Source organism: Cheilinus undulatus, linkage group 8 (assembly GCF_018320785.1).
Source record: "Cheilinus undulatus linkage group 8, ASM1832078v1, whole genome shotgun sequence".
NCBI classification, from domain to species: Eukaryota; Metazoa; Chordata; class Actinopteri; order Labriformes; family Labridae; genus Cheilinus; species Cheilinus undulatus.
Window position 1 is genome coordinate 3384358 of NC_054872.1, and position 19952 is coordinate 3404309.

General features: G+C 45.1%; 1 pseudogene; it reads left to right on the forward strand.

The window, feature by feature from the left end:
• LOC121513464 overlaps positions 1 to 19952 on the forward strand; it is a 40018-nt pseudogene that overhangs the window by 2179 nt on the left and 17887 nt on the right.

Consider the following 19952-nt stretch of genomic DNA (forward strand, 5'->3'; position numbering starts at 1 on the left):
TGTTTCAGCATGGCAGTACTTGGTCACTTCCTCCTCAGCTCTGGCATGCGCTGACTTGGGCTACTGCTGAGCTGTAGCATCATAGAGAGAGTGATTGATGGAAATTAGCATCAGCCACCAGCTAAATGCTGGTACAATATGATAATGGATTTTAGATTTCAAACACAAAAACTTAATTGCTACTGGATAAATTTTAATATTTTAAAAAGTTAGATTCGTACTCTGATCAGAGAAGGCCGGCCCCAGCAGATTCTCAAGCAGAGAAGATGATGAAACTCTTCTTTTGGCAGCAGGGCTTTGGTGTGGCTCCTCCTCACTGGTTGCTGAGCTGGCTGTGTTGTGGTCTGGGTCGGTCTCCCCTTTTACCTCCACCTCTTGCTGGATGTATACACCATGAAAAAAAAACAAGTAAACCCACAAAAGTTTTACTGAAATTACAATTCCACTATCTTAAAACACAAATGAACTTTTTCTATTCATTACCATAAATCTTGTTTTGTGGAATACCTGTATTAGTTATTTTTTTACTTGGTCAGCCCAGAGGGACATTTTACACATTAGATTTTTTTTAAGAAAATTAAACAGCAGTATTACCTCTAATGGACGTAAATCCTTAGCGATAAAGGTTGCGATGGATGATGAGATTCGTTTCGCCCTTTCAGAGCTGTGGGGAAGTCTTGATAATCCTTCTTCTATTGTTCGCTGGTTAGCAGCAACAAGCGGCAGATTCTTCTCCTTTTCTAATCTGGGGTGGAAGCTAGGTGCTGTCACATGTTTGTAGTGTTACCACTGTACTTAATTTTGGTTTTACACGCCTTACATATGGAGTAGGTTTTGCCAATGCCCTTTCCATTTTCATATTCATAAAAACCAAAATGGTTTTTACGCTAGCTTTTAATCCTGATGAGTGAATCTCACGTTCAGTAACTGTAGCAGCTGCCGCCATCTTCATCTGGTCCGTTCCTTCAAGTGTCTGGGCGGCATGCGCCGCTTTTACTTTCGTTCCACGAGCAGCCGTTGTGTTCCTGTCATTTAGTTATTATGAAAAATAATTGTTTTTGAACATTTATGAATCACTATTAAATCGTCATGTGTCGCATAGCGATGAATCTAACAATCGATATATCGGCACACTTCTAGTGGAGGGGAGACCATACAGGAGGCTATTGCAGTAATCAAGTCTGGAGGTGATGAATGCATGAATGAGGATTTCAGCAGCGGATTGTGAGAAGGAGGGGCGGAGACAGGCGATGTTGCGGAGATGGAAAAGGGATGTTTTGTTGATGTGAGTTATGTGCGCTTTGAATGAGAGGGTGGAGTCCATGATGAAAACGAGTTTGCGTACAGAAGGGGAGGGGGTAACAGTGTGACAATGGATGAGGAAGGAGATGTTCTGAGCTGAGGGGAGGAGAGCTTTGGGACCGGTGATGAGAAGTTCTGTTTTATTGCTTTTGAGTTTGAGTGTGGTGTTTATTTTGTATTGAGTATTTTATTTTGTTGAACTTACGGTTTCTGGAGCTGGTTGCTGGCTGTTAACTTTCCTCTGCTTCTCCTGAGGCCTTCACCCTGCCCCCCCCCCCCGGTGCTGTGGAGAGCCACACCTGCAGCGAATCACTAATCTATGCGTGCTACTTAAGACCGGCTGCAGCTCTCTACAGCGCCTGAGTCTTGTCTACCTTACCACACGGTAAAAGTCTGCTCCAGGCTCCTTCTCAAGATCCTCCAGAGAAGTTTTCTTGTGTTTTTTTGATGATTTTAGTTATCTCCAGTGTTCGTATTTCTCTTGTGCTTGTCGCTAACGTGCCTCTCCTCCTTCTTCCAGTGCCTCCTGCTCAGATCACCACAGCCAGCTCCAGCACACTCTCACTCCCTCCTGGACTCTTGGAATCCCCCTCCCCTCTTCACTTACCTGCACAATAAACTGTTTAAAACTGCTTCCGTCTCCGCACCTGAGTCCTACCTCTACACAAACATCACAGAAGACTCAGGCCAGAAATGGACTCAGCGGAATCGGACACCCTCAAGACAGCCATCACCCATCAAGGACAACGCCTAGGACAGCACGAATCCATGCTTAAAGGTATCATGCAATCTCTCCAGACTCTCAACACCCAGGTCTCCAACATCTCTGAACAATTACTCACAGCCACTCAGCCTCACCACCCTGCTCCTGAGCCTCCACCTGTTAGCATTCAGCCACCTTCAGTAGATCCCTCACCTTCTCCTCCCCACCCCCACTTTAGAGAGCCTCAAGTCCCTCACCCTGATTTCTTTTCGGGAGAGATAGGTAGCGCCAGTGGATTTTTGTTACGTTGTTCACTAGTGTTTGACCAGCAACCCCTGAGTTATCCCACAGACAGGGCCAAGATAGCTTTTGTCATTAATTTGTTACGTGGGAAAGCCTCCCGTTGGGCCACTTCTGTTTGGGAGACAGAATCCCCAGTGTTAGCTTCCTTTTCCACGTTTTCTAGTGAATTATGTCGGGTTTTTGACCATCCCCTCCAGGGCCAGGAAGCAGCCAAGCACTTATTTTCCCTCTCCCAGGGTCACAGATCTGTAGCTGATTTCTCCATTGATTTTCGTATTGTAGCCTCTGAGAGCAGTTGGGGGGAGACCGAACTCAAAGGAGTTTTTCTTAGAAGCCTTTCTAGTGAGCTTAAGGATGAGCTAGCTTCCAGGGATGAACCTGACTCCCTTGAGGGCTTAATTTCACTGGCTATTCGCATTGATAACCGCTTGAAGGAGAGACGTAGAGAAAAGAGTCAGCAAAGGTCCTTCAGCTCTCGTCCTGTAGCTACCCCCTCTGGTCAGTCAACTCCTCTGTCTTCCCGTGATTCTTCCTCCACTCCTGTAGATGAACCCATGCAGTTAGGTCACGCCAGACTAACCCCCAGTGAGCGCCAAAGACGCATCAGCCTTAGACTCTGTATCTACTGTGGTCAGGCAGGCCACCTTCTTGCTAATTGTCCCCAGACGCCCAAGAGACAGGGCTCACCCGTGAACAAGGGCACTCGTGTGAGCCAGACTACCTCCTCCTCTAGCCCCCCCCTGCGCATAGCCGTTCCCTCCAGTGTCCTCTGGGGGCGTGATTCCGTTCCCATTCGAGTTCTTGTTGACTCTGGAGCTGATGACAATTTTATTCAGGACACATTAGCCCAACAGCTCCAACTCCCCCTAGAACCATTACCTACTCCTAAGAACGTCACTGCCTTAGACGGCAGATTGATAGCTAAGGTCACTCACCGGACAGTCCCCATAACCCTCATTATCTCCGGTAATCACAGTGAGAAGATTCAACTTTTCGTTATTCCGTCACCTCATGCTCCCTTTGTTTTAGGTCTCCCCTGGCTTCAATTACACAATCCTCAGATCAATTGGAAAACCGCTACCATTACCAACTGGAGCGTACATTGCCACTCTCACTGCCTGCGTTCAGCCAATCCCCCTGTCAGTCGCCCTTCCGTCACTCCCACTCCTCCTGATTTATCCAAGGTCCCTCTTGAATACCACGATTTAGCCCCAGTCTTCAGCAAGGACCTAGCTGTCACTCTCCCTCCTCACCGGCCCTATGACTGTGCGATTGATTTACTCCCTGGTGCGTCCCTGCCCAGTAGTCGCCTGTACAACCTCTCCGCCCCGGAGAGGGCTGCTATGGAGACCTATTATCACGACTCCTTAGCCACAGGTCTCATCCGTCCCTCCTCGTCTCCTGTAGGAGCTGGTTTCTTTTTTGTTAAAAAGAAAGACTCCACACTCCGCCCTTGTATCGATTTCAGAGGCCTCAATGACATCACAGTCAAGAACAAATACTCACTTCCCCTGATCGACCCCTCTTTCGAGCCTCTCTGTTCCGCCGAGGTCTTCTCCAAACTCGACTTAAGAAATGCTTATCACCTCATCAGAATTAGGGAGGGAGGCGAGTGGAAGACAGCCTTTAAGACCCCTATTGGCCACTTCGAATACCAGGTCATGCCTTTTGGTCTCACTAACGCCCCCGCTGTGTTTCAGGCTCTCATTAATGATGTGCTCAGGGACATGCTCAATCGCTTCGTGTTTGTATATCTTGACGATATCCTTATCTTCTCCCGTTCACTCCAGGAACACCAGCAACATGTTCGTTTAGTCCTCCAGAGACTCCTAGAGAACAAACTCTATGTCAAGCCTGAGAAATGTGAGTTTCACACCCCTTCTGTCAGCTTCCTAGGATTTATCATTGCCCAGGGTCAATTACAGCCTGACCCAGCCAAGATTAAGGCAGTTAGAGACTGGCCCATCCCCTGTAACCGTAAAGAACTCCAGCGATTTCTAGGCTTTGCCAAATTCTATAGGAGGTTCATTAGAGATTACAGGAGGGTGGCTGCTCCCCTCACTAGGCTCACCTCCTCTAGCTCCCCCTACCGGTGGTCTCCTGAGGCGGCTGAGGCGTTCTCTAAGCTAAAGACTCTGTTCACGTCTGCTCCCATCCTCAAACACCCTGATTCCTCTCTACAATTCGTGGTTGAAGTGGACGCCTCGGAGACCGGAGCTGGGGCAGTGCTGTCACAGAGAGAACCCGAAACCAAGAAGCTCCACCCGTGTGCCTTCTTCTCTCGCCGTCTGTCCCCGTCAGAGAGACTACGACGTGGGAAATAGAGAGCTGCTGGCTGTGGTGTGGGCATTACAGGAGTGGAGGCACTGGCTGGAGGGCACGCGACAGCCCTTCATCATTTGGACGGATCACAAGAATCTAGCCTATCTGCGCACGGCTCGCAGACTCAACTCCCGTCAAGCCCGGTGGGCCCTTTTCCTCAGTCGGTTCCACTTTACCCTCTCCTACAGACCAGGCTCCCGTAACACTAAACCTGATGCCCTTTCTCATGTGGACTCCCCTCCTCGTGAAAGTGTTGAGCCGGACCTGATTCTTCCTCCCTCCTGTATCGTTGGAGCTGCCACATGGGACATTATTCAGACGGTCAAGGACGCCCAGAGGACACAACCGGATCCCGGTACCGGACCCCCAGACCGCCTCTTCGTCCCTGACTCAGCTCGCTCTCCAGTGCTCCAGTGGGCCCACGCATCCAAACTCACCTGTCATCCCGGTTTTCAGAGTTCCCTTGGTTTCCTGCGGCAGAGTTTCTGGTGGCCTGGCATGACGAGAGACACCCGTGAATTCGTGGCTGCTTGCTCCACCTGTGCCAGAGGAAAGTCCTCTCATCAACCCCCTGCTGGCCTGCTGCATCCCCTGTCCACTCCTGGTCGTCCCTGGTCTCACATAGCCTTGGACTTCGTCACCGGTCTCCCGCCTTCCGAGGGAAACACCGTCATCCTTACTATAGTGGATCGGTTTTCTAAAGGCGTCCACTACATCCCTCTCCCCAAGCTCCCCTCTGCCTTAGAGACGGCTCACCTGTTGGTCCTCCATGTCTTCAGACTCCATGGAATCCCTAGCGACCTCGTGTCGGAACGCGGGCCCCAGTCTGTATCACGCGTCTGGAAAGAGTTCTGCAAGGAGCTGGGGGCCACGGTTAGCCTATCCTCTGGTTACCACCCTCAAAGCAACGGCCAGACGGAGAGGGCCAATCAGAGTTTGGAGGCTGCTTTACATTGTGTTGCTGCTCACCATCCCACCACATGGAGCTCTCATCTCCCCTGGATCGAATATGCCCACAACTCCCTCACCTGTTCAGCTACCGGCATGTCCCCGTTTATGTGTTGCTTTGGGTATCAACCCCCCCTGTTTCCCAAGCAAGAGACCTCTGTATCTGTTCCCTCTGTGCAGCAACACCTCCAGCGCGTCAGAGAGGTTTGGCGGACGGCCAAGGCTGCACTCTCGCGCACGGCCGAACGCAATAAGAGACTGGCTGACGCACACCGCACTCCTGCCCCTGAATATCTCCCTGTTCAGAAGGTCTGGCTCTCCTCCAGAGACCTACCCCTTGAGACCGAATCCAAGAAACTGACTCCACGCTATGTTGGACCGTTTGAGATCACCAAGATCATCAATCCCTCTGCCGTACAACTCAAACTCCCAGAATCCATGAAAATCCATCCCACTTTCCACGTGTCACTACTCAAGCCGGTATCCTCCAGTGACCTGAGCCCTCCAACCGTCGCCCCTCCTCCCCCCCGGATCATCGATGACCACCCCGCCTTCACCGTTTCCAAAATCCTGGACGTCAGACCACGAGGCCGTGGTTACCAGTTTCTGGTAGATTGGGAGGGGTACGGCCCGGAGGAGCGCTCATGGATCTCAAGAAAACTGATCTTGGACGACAACCTTCTTCGGGACTTCTACAGGGAGCACCCGGACAAGCCCAGCAGAACGCCAGGAGGCGTCCATTGCGAGGGGGGTACTGTGGTGTTTATTTTGTATTGAGTATTTTATTTTGTTGAACTTCCATTTTCCGGAGCTGGTTGCTGGCTGTTAACTTTCCTCTGCTTCTCCTGAGGCCTTCGCCCTGCCCCCCCCCCCCGGTGCTGTGGAGAGCCACACCTGCAGCGAATCACTAATCTATGCGTGCTACTTAAGACCGGCTGCAGCTCTCTACAGCGCCTGAGTCTTGTCTACCTTACCACACGGTAAAAGTCTGCTCCAGGCTCCTTCTCAAGATCCTCCAGAGAAGTTTTCTTGTGTTTTATTTGATGATTCTAGTTATCTCCAGTGTTCGTATTTCTCTTGTGCTTGTCGCTAACGTGCCTCTCCTCCTTCTTCCAGTGCCTCCTGCTCAGATCACCACAGCCAGCTCCAGCACACTCTCACTCCCTCCTGGACTCTTGGAATCCCCCTCCCCTCTTCACTTACCTGCACAATAAACTGTTTAAAATTGCTTCCGTCTCCGCACCTGAGTCCTACCTCTACACAAACATCACATTGAGGAAGTTATGATCCATCCAGGTTTTGATATCAGACAGGCAGTGTGTGATGTTGGAGACAATAACTGGGGACATGGATTTGGTGGAGATGTAAACCTGGGTATCATCGGCGTAGCAGTGGAAATGAAGTCCATGGTGATGGATGATGTGGCCGAGGGGTAACATGTAGATGATGAAGAGGAGTTGTTCTGAGTTTAAGTTCAATATGGAGACTGAACTGAATGTGAGCAGAGATCATTTAAAAGTTATTTTAAATCAAACTGTTCAAAAAGGAAAGACAAACATCTTTGGAGCAACCAGGAGATAAATTTATTGTAAAAAGTTAAAAACAGGAGCAGAGACAGTTAATGTTCTAAAATAATCCTCTGAATATTGTTAGTTCAAACCATCCTATCACTGTCTTAAAGCAGATAAAACTCGTCATTAAAAGTCCAGTACTAAAATCAGCAGACAATCAAAGTCCAAATCCCAGACGTCCTTTTCCTCTTCCTGGCTGTGTCTGTTACTGTAAAGCTCTCTGTCCCTTCCTGGACGACACCGACCCCGTCAGCCAGCACACCTGAAGAGGACAGATCACAGCAGCAGTGCACAGCAGAAATCTGGCCTCTAGATTCCTTTTCTTTCCCATGCTGGAGTGTTTGTAATCCCCAAAGGTCCCTGTGTGCCAGGTGGAGATCCTCACTCTTCCACCACCGTCATGTTGGCTCCTAACTCTCTGGACTTCCTTGACTCTGTTGTGGCTTTTCTGTTCTCTGCTGATGCCTCCTCAGGTGAGGATTGTTGGCTTCTTGTTGGCTGCCGGTTCGTCTGTGGCTCTCTCCTCGCTGCTCCTCGTGTCTGCTCCTCTCCTGTCCACTCACACGCCTGCTCCAGACGCTGCTGCTCCTTTGTCCCTCCTGTTGACCACTGATAGGTCACAGGCCATCCAGCTTCTCTCTCATTGGTTCCTTGGAATGTGGATCAGGCTGCAGAGAGCTCAGCAGTGTCTAGCTATTGTGTAGTGAAATCATAAGTTCAGAGCTGACCAGTGTGCAGCTGCCCGTATTTCTGAAAATCAGTAGTGAACCGTGGCTCTTACACATGGGCCGTCTGCTGCCACCGCTACCGCTCCCACACAAACACACACACCAAAGCAGTCCAGCCTTCTGTGTTCACCTATAATACAGCAAAATAGTTCTGACAGAAAATATAAAGATATAGAGTTTTTGTTTACACACACAAGTCCAGCCTTATCAATGGAAGGAGAAAAATCACATGAAGAGAGAAAATTATGAACCAAGAAACAGTGGATGTCACAAGAAATGTACATCTGACTTTAACACAGTTACATCACACAGACTGCACGCCCACTTAGATCCTGAAGGTCCTGAAAACAACCCTGAGAGCAGACCAATGACAGCTCCCCATTCCTCTCTACCACACAAGACCAACAACATGTGAGCCAACACAGACAGAGGGGCACAAACTTCAGCTCCACTGAACAGTGAATAGTGACTGTAACTTTATAAACTCACCATCACAGACCAGCAATATTGTTCATGAATAATATTAGAATGGCAACAACAATAAAGGTTTAAGATTCATCAGCTCCTGTCTGAATTCATGAGAATCTAATATTTTAAAGTTCATCACAAACTAAAATCAGGAAAAAGAAACAAATAAATCAGTCCCTGGTACGTGAAAAAACTCAAAGCATCTGTCATCAGAGCTTCTGATCTGTTTGAGAACCAAGAATTGAAACCTGAACAGAAAAACCAAATCTGCCTCCATCAAGGTGAATAAAAATACCAGTTTGATTTTTCAGTCTCTGTGTGTTCAGGATGAAGGTGCTGTCAGATTTTGAAGCAGATTGTTGTTTGAACAAGAACTCAGTATCAGACATTTAGCTCTACATAGCTTTTTAACATTCTACTGTATGTTCTAATCTGTTTATCCTTTAAATCCTAGAATAAGAAAGAGGCCTGTTTCAGTGGAGGAACGACTGCAGATATCCAGTCAGTCCAGAAGTGTAACAGGTAAGACTGGTGTCATTAGTTTACATGCAGGTAGAGAAACTGGATTTACGGTCTGACTTTGACTAAAACTCCTGAAAAAATGAAGGATAAAATCCAGTGTAGAAGCCACACTTTGATACCTATTTGATGTGTAAAAACCTGGCTGTGGCTGATAGACCAGGATGACTTTATAGGACCAGGACAAAGAGCTAAGACAGACAACATCATCACCACAAGCAGCTATCACTGCCACACACAAACTGAGCTGTTAGAAGGTCAACAGGGAGAAGGTTCTAGAGTCACTGGCTGAAATGGAGACATGACCACCTACTGTAGCAGACAACAACATGCTTCACTGGAATCTGTTCTGCCCCAGTGCTTTATACTGGGAAAAGGACAGCAGTCCAGTTAACTAGCCTAATCAAGCTCTAAGCTCTAGATCTACTGAACCATGGAAACGTTCTGATTGTGTCTGAGAACAAGACTTTTGAATGTTCTTCATTAGATGGTATGTAATGATGATATATTCTCATGAAAACAGGACATTTGAACATTTTAGCTGAAGCCTGTTCTTGTTTTCAGTTTATTCTCCTGTAGCAGCTCAGATTTATTACAGGGCTATTGTTGAGTTGTGCTGTTTGTGTAATATTTAACAATGAAAATGGTCTATTTGATCATGTTCTAAACCAGATTCCTGGTGTCAGTCCAGTCTGATATTGTTGTGGTCTTTCAGCAGATAGAGGTCTACAGGAGGTTCTAGATGAACACAGGATCAGTCTGAGGGAGAGATGTGAACATGTGACTGAAGGAAGTGATGAAGCAGGAAGTAGAACCCTCCTGAACAGGATCTACACTGAGCTCTACATCACAGAGGGACAGAGTGAAGAGGTGAACAGCCAACATGAGGTGAGACAGCTTGAGACAGCTTCCAGGATGGAGAGCCTCCATGAGACTCCAATCAAGTGTCAGGACATCTTTAAAGCCTTACCTGGCCAACAGAAACCCATCAGAGTGGTTCTGACCAGCGGTGTGGCTGGTGTTGGAAAAACCTTCTCTGTGCAGAAGTTCACTCTGGACTGGGCAGAGGGCTCAGAAAACCAGGACGTCAGTCTGCTGGTTCTGCTTTCATTCAGGGAGCTGAACTTGATCAGAGATGAGCGCTACAGTCTTCTGCAGCTGCTCCGTGTTTTCCATCCAACATTCCAGAAGGTCAGAGCCCAGACACTGGCTGTCTGTAAACTTCTGTTCATCTTTGACGGCCTGGATGAAAGCAGACTGTCGTTGGATTTCAACATCAGTGAGGCTGTGTCTGATGTGTCAGAGAAGTCCTCGTTAAACGTGCTGCTGACAAACCTCATCAAGGGGAATCTGCTTCCCTCAGCTCTCATCTGGATAACGTCTCGACCTGCAGCAGCCAATCAGATCCCTGCTTCATGTGTGGACAGGGTAACAGAGGTCCGAGGCTTCACTGACGCCCAGAAGGAGGAGTACTTCAGGAGGAGGTTCAGTGATGAAGATCTGTCCAGCAGAATCATCTCCCACATCAAGACATCCAGGAGCCTCCACATCATGTGTCTGATCCCAGTCTTCTGCTGGATCACTGCTACAGTTCTGGAGAACATGATGAGGATGGAGCAGAGAGGAGAGCTGCCCAAGACCCTGACAGACATGTACTCACACTTCCTGTTGGTTCAGACCAAGAGGAAGAAGAACAAGTATGATGAGGGACCTCAGATGAGTCCTGAGGAACTCACCAGATCTGACAGGGAAGTTCTTCTGAAGCTGGGGAGGCTGGCGTTTGAACATCTGGAGAACGGAAACATCATGTTCTACCAAGAAGACCTGGAGCGCTGTGGTCTGGATGTCACAGAGGCCTCGGTGTACTCAGGAGTTTGTACTGAGATCTTTAAAAGAGAGAGTGTGATCCTCCAGAAAACAGTCTACTGCTTTGTTCATCTGAGCGTTCAGGAGTGTCTTGCTGCGGTTTACATGTTCCACTGTTTCACCAACGGTAACACAGATGTCATTGAGGCGTTCCTAATAGAGGACAACAACAGAGAGTCATCCACAAACTCCTCTCTAAGAACAAAAAAGTCTTCTAGACCTCGATTGCTGAGTGTCTTCCTGAAGCGTGCCATGGAGAAATCCCTGAAAAGTCCAAATGGACACCTGGACCTGTTTGTTCGCTTCCTTCACGGTCTCTCTCTGGAGTCCAACCAGAGACTCTTAGGAGGTCTGCTGGGTCAGACAGACAACAGTCCAGAAATGATCCAGAGAGTCATCAAGAACCTGAAGAGGATGAACAGTGATGGTATCTCTCCTGACAGAAGTATCAACATCTTCCACTGTCTGATGGAGATGAACGACCTCTCAGTACATCAGGACATCCAAGACCTCCTGAAATCAAAGAACAGATGATGGGAGAAACTCTCTCTGTTCCAGTGCTCTGCTCTGGCCTACATGCTGCAGATGTCAGAGGTTCTGGATGAGTTCAAGCTGAGCCAGTACAACACATCAGACCAGGGACGACTGAGACTGATTCCAGTTGTGAGGAACTGCAGGAAGGCTTGGTAAGTCCAGATGTGATTAAATAAGAGCAGGGCCGGTTCTAGCCATTTTAGGGTCCTAGATTTGAGTTTGGTGTCCCCCATCCCCAGCACTTTGTCATCAGCTCAGAGTAAAGTTAATAGTTTAGTCACTAATATTCTTGTAGAAGTTGAGTTTGTGTGTTTGACTAGTAATGTCTGCTCTCTTTAGCACATATGATCTGCTGATCTCTCATCCTCTCTCTCTGTTTTCTCCTCTTATCATCTGATGGCAGCTGTGTGTCTTTATGAAAGCATGGTGTGAGCTCAGACGTTCCAGTGCTCTTCTTAATATCAGTGATAAAAACACAAACATAATGTCCCTGATGAACTTTCTCTAAGTTCCTCTCTGCTGTTTCTGAACAATCAGGAGACGTGGAATAAGAGTAGATTCTATTCTAGGACGTGATCCACACATGATCAGTGTTACCTGTGGATCTCTGAGATTTTAGAATCAGTTCAGAGGAGACTGTGTATCCACCACATCTGTCATTTATAAAGTCAAAGCTCTAGAGCAAATTTCCAACCATATTTCAGCACACAGAGCTCCTCTAATGATTATAATCCAGTCTGAGTCAGCATGGTTTGATTTTTGATTTTTCTCCTTTTATGGTAAACAAAGATGGAGGCTGCATCAGACATTGTAAACTAATGTTGTGACATGTGTAGGCCTTTAATAGAGATTCTCTCTCCTATGAATTCTCCTGTTTGCTCACAGATGACTTTAGTGAGCTGAACTTGTTCTGTTTCAGATACTATCCACATAAACGCTCTCTGCTCCTCTCTTAATGCACACAGAGCTTCTCCCAGCCCTCCACCTCTCTGAGTCTGATCTAAGATCAATATTCTTTAGCTTCACATGTCAGCAGAATCATAGAAATCTGGTTTGAACTGTCAGTCAGTATGAAGTGATCACAACAGCTGGTGTTTGTGTTGATGAGGAGGATTGTTGATGAAGATCACAGTGATTTACAGTCAATAGAGAGCAGAGGAACATGGAGAACATCAGAAAAGCACTCAAACAACGGCTGAAAAGTTTGATCATTGACATCAAACTTCACAGCTCTCTCATACATGAACAATAAGGGGTGTAACAGGGCTGGTCTTTCTCCCTGATCAGCTGCAGATACACCTTCAGCTACAGGTGTCAGCTCTACTTTTACAGCCCAGAATGTTCTCTAGATGATTCATCATGGACAGGACTCTAATACAGTTAAAACACAGAAAATGTTTAGAAATACAAAATCAAAGGACAGCACACTTTGGCACAGGTGTGGTCCAATAGAAACACTGGTTGTTACATGAAGTCACCATCACCTGACCAATGAAAGGTCCACCATAATGTCATTGAATTTAAACACAAGGATGTGCAGTGTGTTTTTATTCAGGGTTCCTGTGGATCCTAGAAAAGTCTAGAAAAGTCTTAAACTGGACATTTGAAAGTGAAGTCCATCAGAGTCTTAAAGTCTCATTTTGACCAGGAAGAGGTCTTAAATTTTAGAGAGGACACTAAGACGTGTCTTTATCCAGTCTTGGTTTTCTAGCCAACCTTAGACGGTCTGAATGGTTCTTTTTACCCATAATTCTGCTCCATGTGACAGTTAGCAGCATTTCCAGCAGTGCTGCCTGTACATAACCTGTGTGTGTCAGCCCTGCCCCCTCAGTGTGAGCGGCTCAGAGAGAAGCCTTCAGTGTTAGAGAGAGATTAGCCCCAGATTTAAAGAGAAGAAGAAGAAATGAATTCAGCCACACAGAGAGGACTTGTGGTTATTAAAGGCTGTCCCAGAAAACAGCAGAAAAACAGTAGCAGCAACATGACGGCTGTACAGTAAGGATTCAGAGTTCTCTGTCCATGTGTTCATCCTCACTCAGTCATGTCTGTGTCTCTGTCCCTCTCTATGTAGAATCATGAGCCAGGATATCCTTTATGAACTGATATTTAGCACCATGGCCTGTTAGTCCTGGAGGAAACATCAGTCTCATGTAGTGGTGGACCATAAACTGGTATTAATACACTGCCTGTCCAAATAAAAAGTCCCACACTATAATATTTCACTGGACCGCCTTTAGCTTTGATTACGGCACGCATTCTCTGTGGCAACATTTCAATAAGCTTCTGCAACGTCACAACATTTATTTCATCCAGAGTTGCATTAATTTTTCACCAAGATCTCGTATTGATGATGGGAGAGTCAGACCGCTGCACAAAGTCTTCTCCAGCACATCCCAAAGATTCTCAATGGGGTTCAGGTCTGGACTCTGTGGGGGCCAGTCCATGTGTGAAAATGATGTCTGATGCTCCCTGAACCACTCTTTCACAGTTTGAGCCCGATGAATCCTGTCATTGTTATCTTGGCTAAATCAGTGAGAAACACGCTGCTTCTATCAAGTTCTAAAAGTCTGCAGCTGTTATTTTTCTGAAATGCTTTTATTGTGAAAGGCCTCATCAGGAAATGTGCTCCAGTCATCAGCAGCTTAACACACCTCAGCAGGAAACATAAAACTTGGAGCGCAGTTAGAAAGAATAGAAAACAGAGAGAGACTTAAAAAATCCTTTTTTTCTGTGCTCCTGAGCTCAGACATCATTGAGTATGCCAATGAAAGGCTTGTTTTAAGGGGGAAGGGGGTTTGTAACAGCTGAATTTGGATTTAAAAGCATTATCTTTTTTTATACCATGGTCTTTGTGAATACTGGATTCTGATTGGCTCTGGAAATTCCATTGGTGTCAATTAACTTCTGATATACGGACACCTTTTGAACTTCTCAAGTAGTCCCGGTCAAAAAAATCTTTTCACTGTTCCAAATGAATGCGCAGCAGCTGTTAGCCGTTACTCCATTAGGAGTAACCATAGCAACCTGAGATGGTCATATTTTCTGAGCAGGGAGTACAGCGCTGTCAGCCTAAGAAGCCTATGGACCGTCATCAACCGTCACTTTACTGACACTGACACAAATAAAATGAGGGACTCTAGGTTTAAGACCTGTAACCTAAGATGGTCTTATCTTTTATATCCAACGTTGCTGACATAAACACCAATATGTATATGCTCTCAATTGTAATGAGAGGTTCTGTTCTGTGTTTACTTATGTAAATGAGCACAGTGCTTTAAGTGGGCCGGTATGCAGCGGTACGCAGGTACCGCCACTTCTAAATTTTGCCCCTTGGTGTACGGGGACTTCTTCCAACATACCGTCACTTCTCATCAGTTTGCCGGTCTGCTCTCCTGTCCGCTCCACAGCAGACAACTTTAATGGATGATTCATGACAGTATCTAAATAGATGCATTATGTGGCTCACGGTGCTCTTCCCCCGTGTACCGTGACGTTTTTATCTGTACAAGAATTCAGGTCAACTCACCTGCCACTGTTGAGAGGGAAACCAGAGATTAAATCGTTCACCTCTCCTGGACAGTGGTGCAGCGTGCGAGTGCAGCAAGCGCCTCCTCCACCAAGGAGCTTGGTCCACTGACACCTGTTCATACTGCTGCTGAACGAGACATCAACACTGACAATATCCAATAACTGTATTCAAAATGACCGATCAGACTGTTGGTGAGAGGATCAAGGGCTGTAGTTTTGCTTAAAGAACAGCTGACTCACTGACAAAGACAAAAAGCCTGGATATACGGCGGCAAAGTCAGCTCACAGACGGAGCAGAGACTCAGGGTGTCAGTGAGGAGAGGGGCTGATTCATCTCTACATTTGGTGACAAAGAACTACTATTAAACTCACTGCATTTTATATTTCTATTTTATCAAAGAGCTTTTTAACCTCTTATGTACAGTATATATTTTTGTTTTCTTTCTTATGTTGTTGTTTCATAGGTTTTTAAAGATTAATTTAAGGGCTTGTTGCCTTTATTTGGAGAGGACAGGACAGTGGAGGGTGTAGGGAATCATGAAGAGAAAGTCAGGAATACTGGGACTATGAATCACTAACATTAATAGTCTTACTGACCACAAAATCATCTGTTTCAATGCTGAGTCTAGTGGGGAAATAGCATTTCATTTTTCTTATTTTATTTAAGGAGCTTTATTGTTTAATAGTGCCTTCCCCACAAATATGTAGTTTATTTGTATTAATTTTCCGTGTCCATGTTGACAATGATCAGATTGCTGTTAATAAAAGTGACACCGGGATATTTGATCCTTGTGGACAGTAACAATAACAGCCATTATTTCTTTGTAGAGCCAAAGGAAACGCTTCTGATCAACCGGCATGATAATATTTGATAAATACTGTGGTGTCTGACGGAGAGTCAGCACCTGCAGGGCGTGGACAGCTCTGTTTCACGTCTGTGACCTCGTAGTGCAGAAGGAGGGATTACTCTGTGTATTCAAACAGCTGGTCTGCTAAAACTAAGATTTTTATCAGATGACTGTTCATGTTAACTTACAGGTTTATTGCCTGATCACAGATGACTCTTAGTCTCTCTGGTCTTCTTGTCATTTCATTGATAAATCCGTTCAGAAAGTGCACTACGGGGACTATTTTTTTGTTCCGTTGTGACTTCGTATCTATGGCCCGTCCTATGTACTGAATAACGTTTACATTCCCTAAGTACGTTATGGGATTGGAATGGCTATTCCAGTTATTAGTCAAGCCCTCAGGTGTTGCTAGGGAAAAGGGATTCTTGTTGTTGTAAAACTTTCTATTTTGATCACAAAACGTATGAAATTATAAAGTAGTAGTTTTATTAATTATCTTTGTTGGCAAGTGACCATGGTATAAGCGGGTTAGTGCCCTCTGCGTTGTCCATTAATCCCTGATAATTGGACACCTCGTCGGGCATTAACCCTTACATCATTTTGTAATTCCGTGATATAATACCGTTACCAACAAAGGTAGGAAAAATACGGTGATATGATATTTAGGCCATATCACCCAGGCCTACTCTCATGGTAACAAACAGCATCTGAGTGCATTATTTACACACTGACGTACCGTAAGACGCGTCACTGTGTGCATTATGGACCAATGAAAACAGTTTATGGATAACTACACCGCGTTCCACATTATTATGCAAACAGTGTTTTTCTCTGATTTTCTAAATATCAATGCAAATGACAGTCAGAATATTTTTCACGTCATCAGCAGTTAGAGTATAATTCAAATGTTTTTGAACAAACTCCATAATGATAACTATTATTTTAAAAAAAAATAAAAACCTCAAAATGCACTTTTCCACATGTTCCACATTATTAAGCAGGCCACAGGTTTCAGCAATATGGGAAAGAAAAAGGATCTCTGCTGCCGAAAAGTGTCAAATAGTGTAATGCCTTGGACAAGGAATGAAAACATTGGATATTTCAGGAAAAATTAAGCATGATCATCATACTGTGAAGAAATTAGTGTCTGATTCAGAGCACAGACGGGTTTGCGCAGATAAAGGCATTATGAGGAAGGTTTCTGACGGACAAATACATCAGATTAAGAGAGCAGATGCTAAAATACCATAACAAAGCAGCAAACAGGTATTTGAAGCTGCTGGTGCCTCTGGAGTCCCACCAACCTCAAGGTGTAGGATCCTCCAGAGGCTTGCAGTCGTGCATAAACCTACTATTCAGTCCCCCCCTAACCAATGCTCACAAGCAGAAACGGTTGCAGTGGGCCCAGAAATACATGAAGACTCATTTTCAAACAGTCTTGTTGACTGATGAGTGTGTGCAACCCTGGATGGTCCAGATGGAGGAGTAGTGGATGGTTGGTGGATGGCCACCATGTCCCATTGAGGCCGGGACGTCAACAAGGAGGGGGCGGAGTCATGTTTGGGCCGGAATCATGAGGAGAGAGCTGATAGGCCCCTTTAGGGTCCCTGAAGGTGTGAAAATGACCTCGACAAAGTATATAGAGTTTCTGACTGACCACTTTCTTCCATGGTACAAAAAGAGAACAGTGCCTTCTGTAGCAAAATGATCTACATGCATGACAATGCTCCATCTCATGCTGCAAAGAATCCCTCTGTGTTATTGGCTGCTATGGGCATAAAAGGAGAGAAACTCATGGTGTGGCCCCCATCCTCACCTGACCTCAGCCCTGTTGAGAACCTTTGGAGCATCCTCAAGCTAAAGATCTATGAGGGTGGGAGGCAGTTCACATCAAAACAGCAGCTCTGGGAGGATATTCTGACATCCTGCAAAGAAATTCAAGCAGAAACTCTCCAAAAACTCACAAGTTCAATGGATGCAAGAATTGTGAAGCTCTTATCAAATAAGGGTTCCTATGTTCAAATGTAACTTGACCTGTTCAGATGTTTTTGATTGAAATAGCTTTGATTTCAGTAAATATGACCCCCTGATGCTGCAATTTCTACAAATGACCATTTTCACTTCTTTACAACCTATAAAATGTTTTAAAAAGCTGTTGTGCTTAATAATGTGGAACAGTGCATTTTAGCTTTTTATTTAAAAAAAAAGAAAATTTTGTCATTATGAAGTTTGTTCGAAAACATTTGAATTATGCTCTAATGGCTGATGACTTGACAAATATTCTGACTGTCATTTGCATTAATATTTAGGAAAATCTGAGAAAAATATCATTTGCATAATAATGTGGAACGCGGTGTAGGGACGGGAATCACTAGTAGCCCCATGATATGATATCATCACGATACTTATGCCATGATTCCATATTATTGTGATTTTAAACATTTTGCAGTACAGTGAGTATTGTAGTACCATATGTTGTGAAATATTGCTTTCTATACCATTTTTTTAACTGTTTAGCTGATTTCCCTCGCCCCTGTTGATAACTGAAGGGCAAAAACAAGAGGAATGATCTAAAACTCTGTAAAAGCAGTCACTGATGGGGCAGACAGACAGGAAGAGTTAGCAGCTACAGTCAGAGTTTATGAGCTTCAACAACTTTTAAATGGATCATTATAACAAACCTTCACATTAACAAGCTCATCCCCTTATTTTTATGCTTTAAACTGGTTTTGTTTCAGATTATCTGATATAAACTAGAAGATCAGGTTTATCTCACTGCTTGTTTTAGAAGAATTACAGCAGAGTGTATTCTAATGAAGAAACCTGATGAAGTGGTCTATGACTGAGATAAATGGAGATCACTGAGATTTGTTGAACCACAGTTACAGTCATAACCAGCTGAGGACTAGAATAGTTTTAGTCTAAATACATTTTGGAGTCAGGGCTGATGTGAAAGTGATCTGAATCAGGAGTTTGTTGCTCTGTTGTCATGGTAACGACTCACTGAGTTGTTCATCAAGGTGAGCTTCATTGTGACTCTGTGAAGGTAAATGTAGAAACAGATTCCTCTGATAATCCTGTGGAAATAAAGATCTAAATATTTGTTCTTCCATCAGTGAGATGAAGACAGCATGAAGGTTAAAGATCTGAAGCTGAGGCGTCAGCGTGGTTACGATAAGATCACTTTTATTGATCCACCTTTGGGGGAAATTTGTTTTTAACAGCAGCTCAACAAGAGAGAGACAGAAATTCACAGAACAAACAAACAAAGAGCATCGTACATTCATGTGGAATTTATTACATGTTCAAACTTTATAGATGGTGTGCCTATGATACCGATTTTCTTCCTAATAGAGGAGATAAGAGATTCAAAGAATGGACAAACAAAGGGCTAACAACATAGCTTTCATTTACACATAAAGGGATATTGCAGAGTTTTCAAAATCTTAAGGATAGGCACGGCCTGGAGCAGAGGGATTTTTAAGATACCTCCAACTCAGAGGTCACGTTAATTGAATATTCCTGCTTATTGATGGATTTTTTTGAAGGATGATGGAGAATTTTGAAGGCTGTCTGTCATTTTGAGGGACTGGAATAATGAGGATGAGCCTGCATTTCAGTGCACACACAGAGACAGATGCATAGACCTTTTCCATTTTGCACACATGGACTATCAAGGAGGTTATTTAATCTATTAAAAGTCTTGTAGCCAGTGGGCTCTCTCACTGACCTCGACACCGTAGATTAGTGAAAGTTCATCAGTCTCTGTGCTGACAGCACTGAGAGGCTGCTGCAGGTGTCTCAGTACGTCACAGAGGGATACAGGTCAGCATGCAGAGTGTTAAGGTCTTTGCACAATGAGTCCGTTTCACGTCATAGTCATGTCTGCACACTGATGCCAAAGTTGTTTTTTGTTGTTCAGTTTTTTCAGAACAGGTTCAATTGTATCTGAAATTTCGTATCAGTCCAAGTCATTTAAATGTGCGATTGATGATTCAGATCAGTGTCCGCTGCTTCCACCTCGCTTGCTCACCACCGCCTGACCCTCTCTCTCTCTCTCTCATTGAAACCTCACGTTAAACACCAAAGTTTGCTCATTTATGTGGATATCAACCATGGAAATATAACAGAGAGATGGATGAATGATGATTCAGATCACAGCCTGTTGCTTTATTCTTTCATGCTCACTCACCCCCGCCCAACCACTCCCCATCTCTCCCCCTCTCTTGCACCAAAACCTGACTTTAAACGCCGTAGTTTGGCTGTGTATTATGTGGATATCAGCCTTTCAACAAGTTGTTATCAGCTCTGG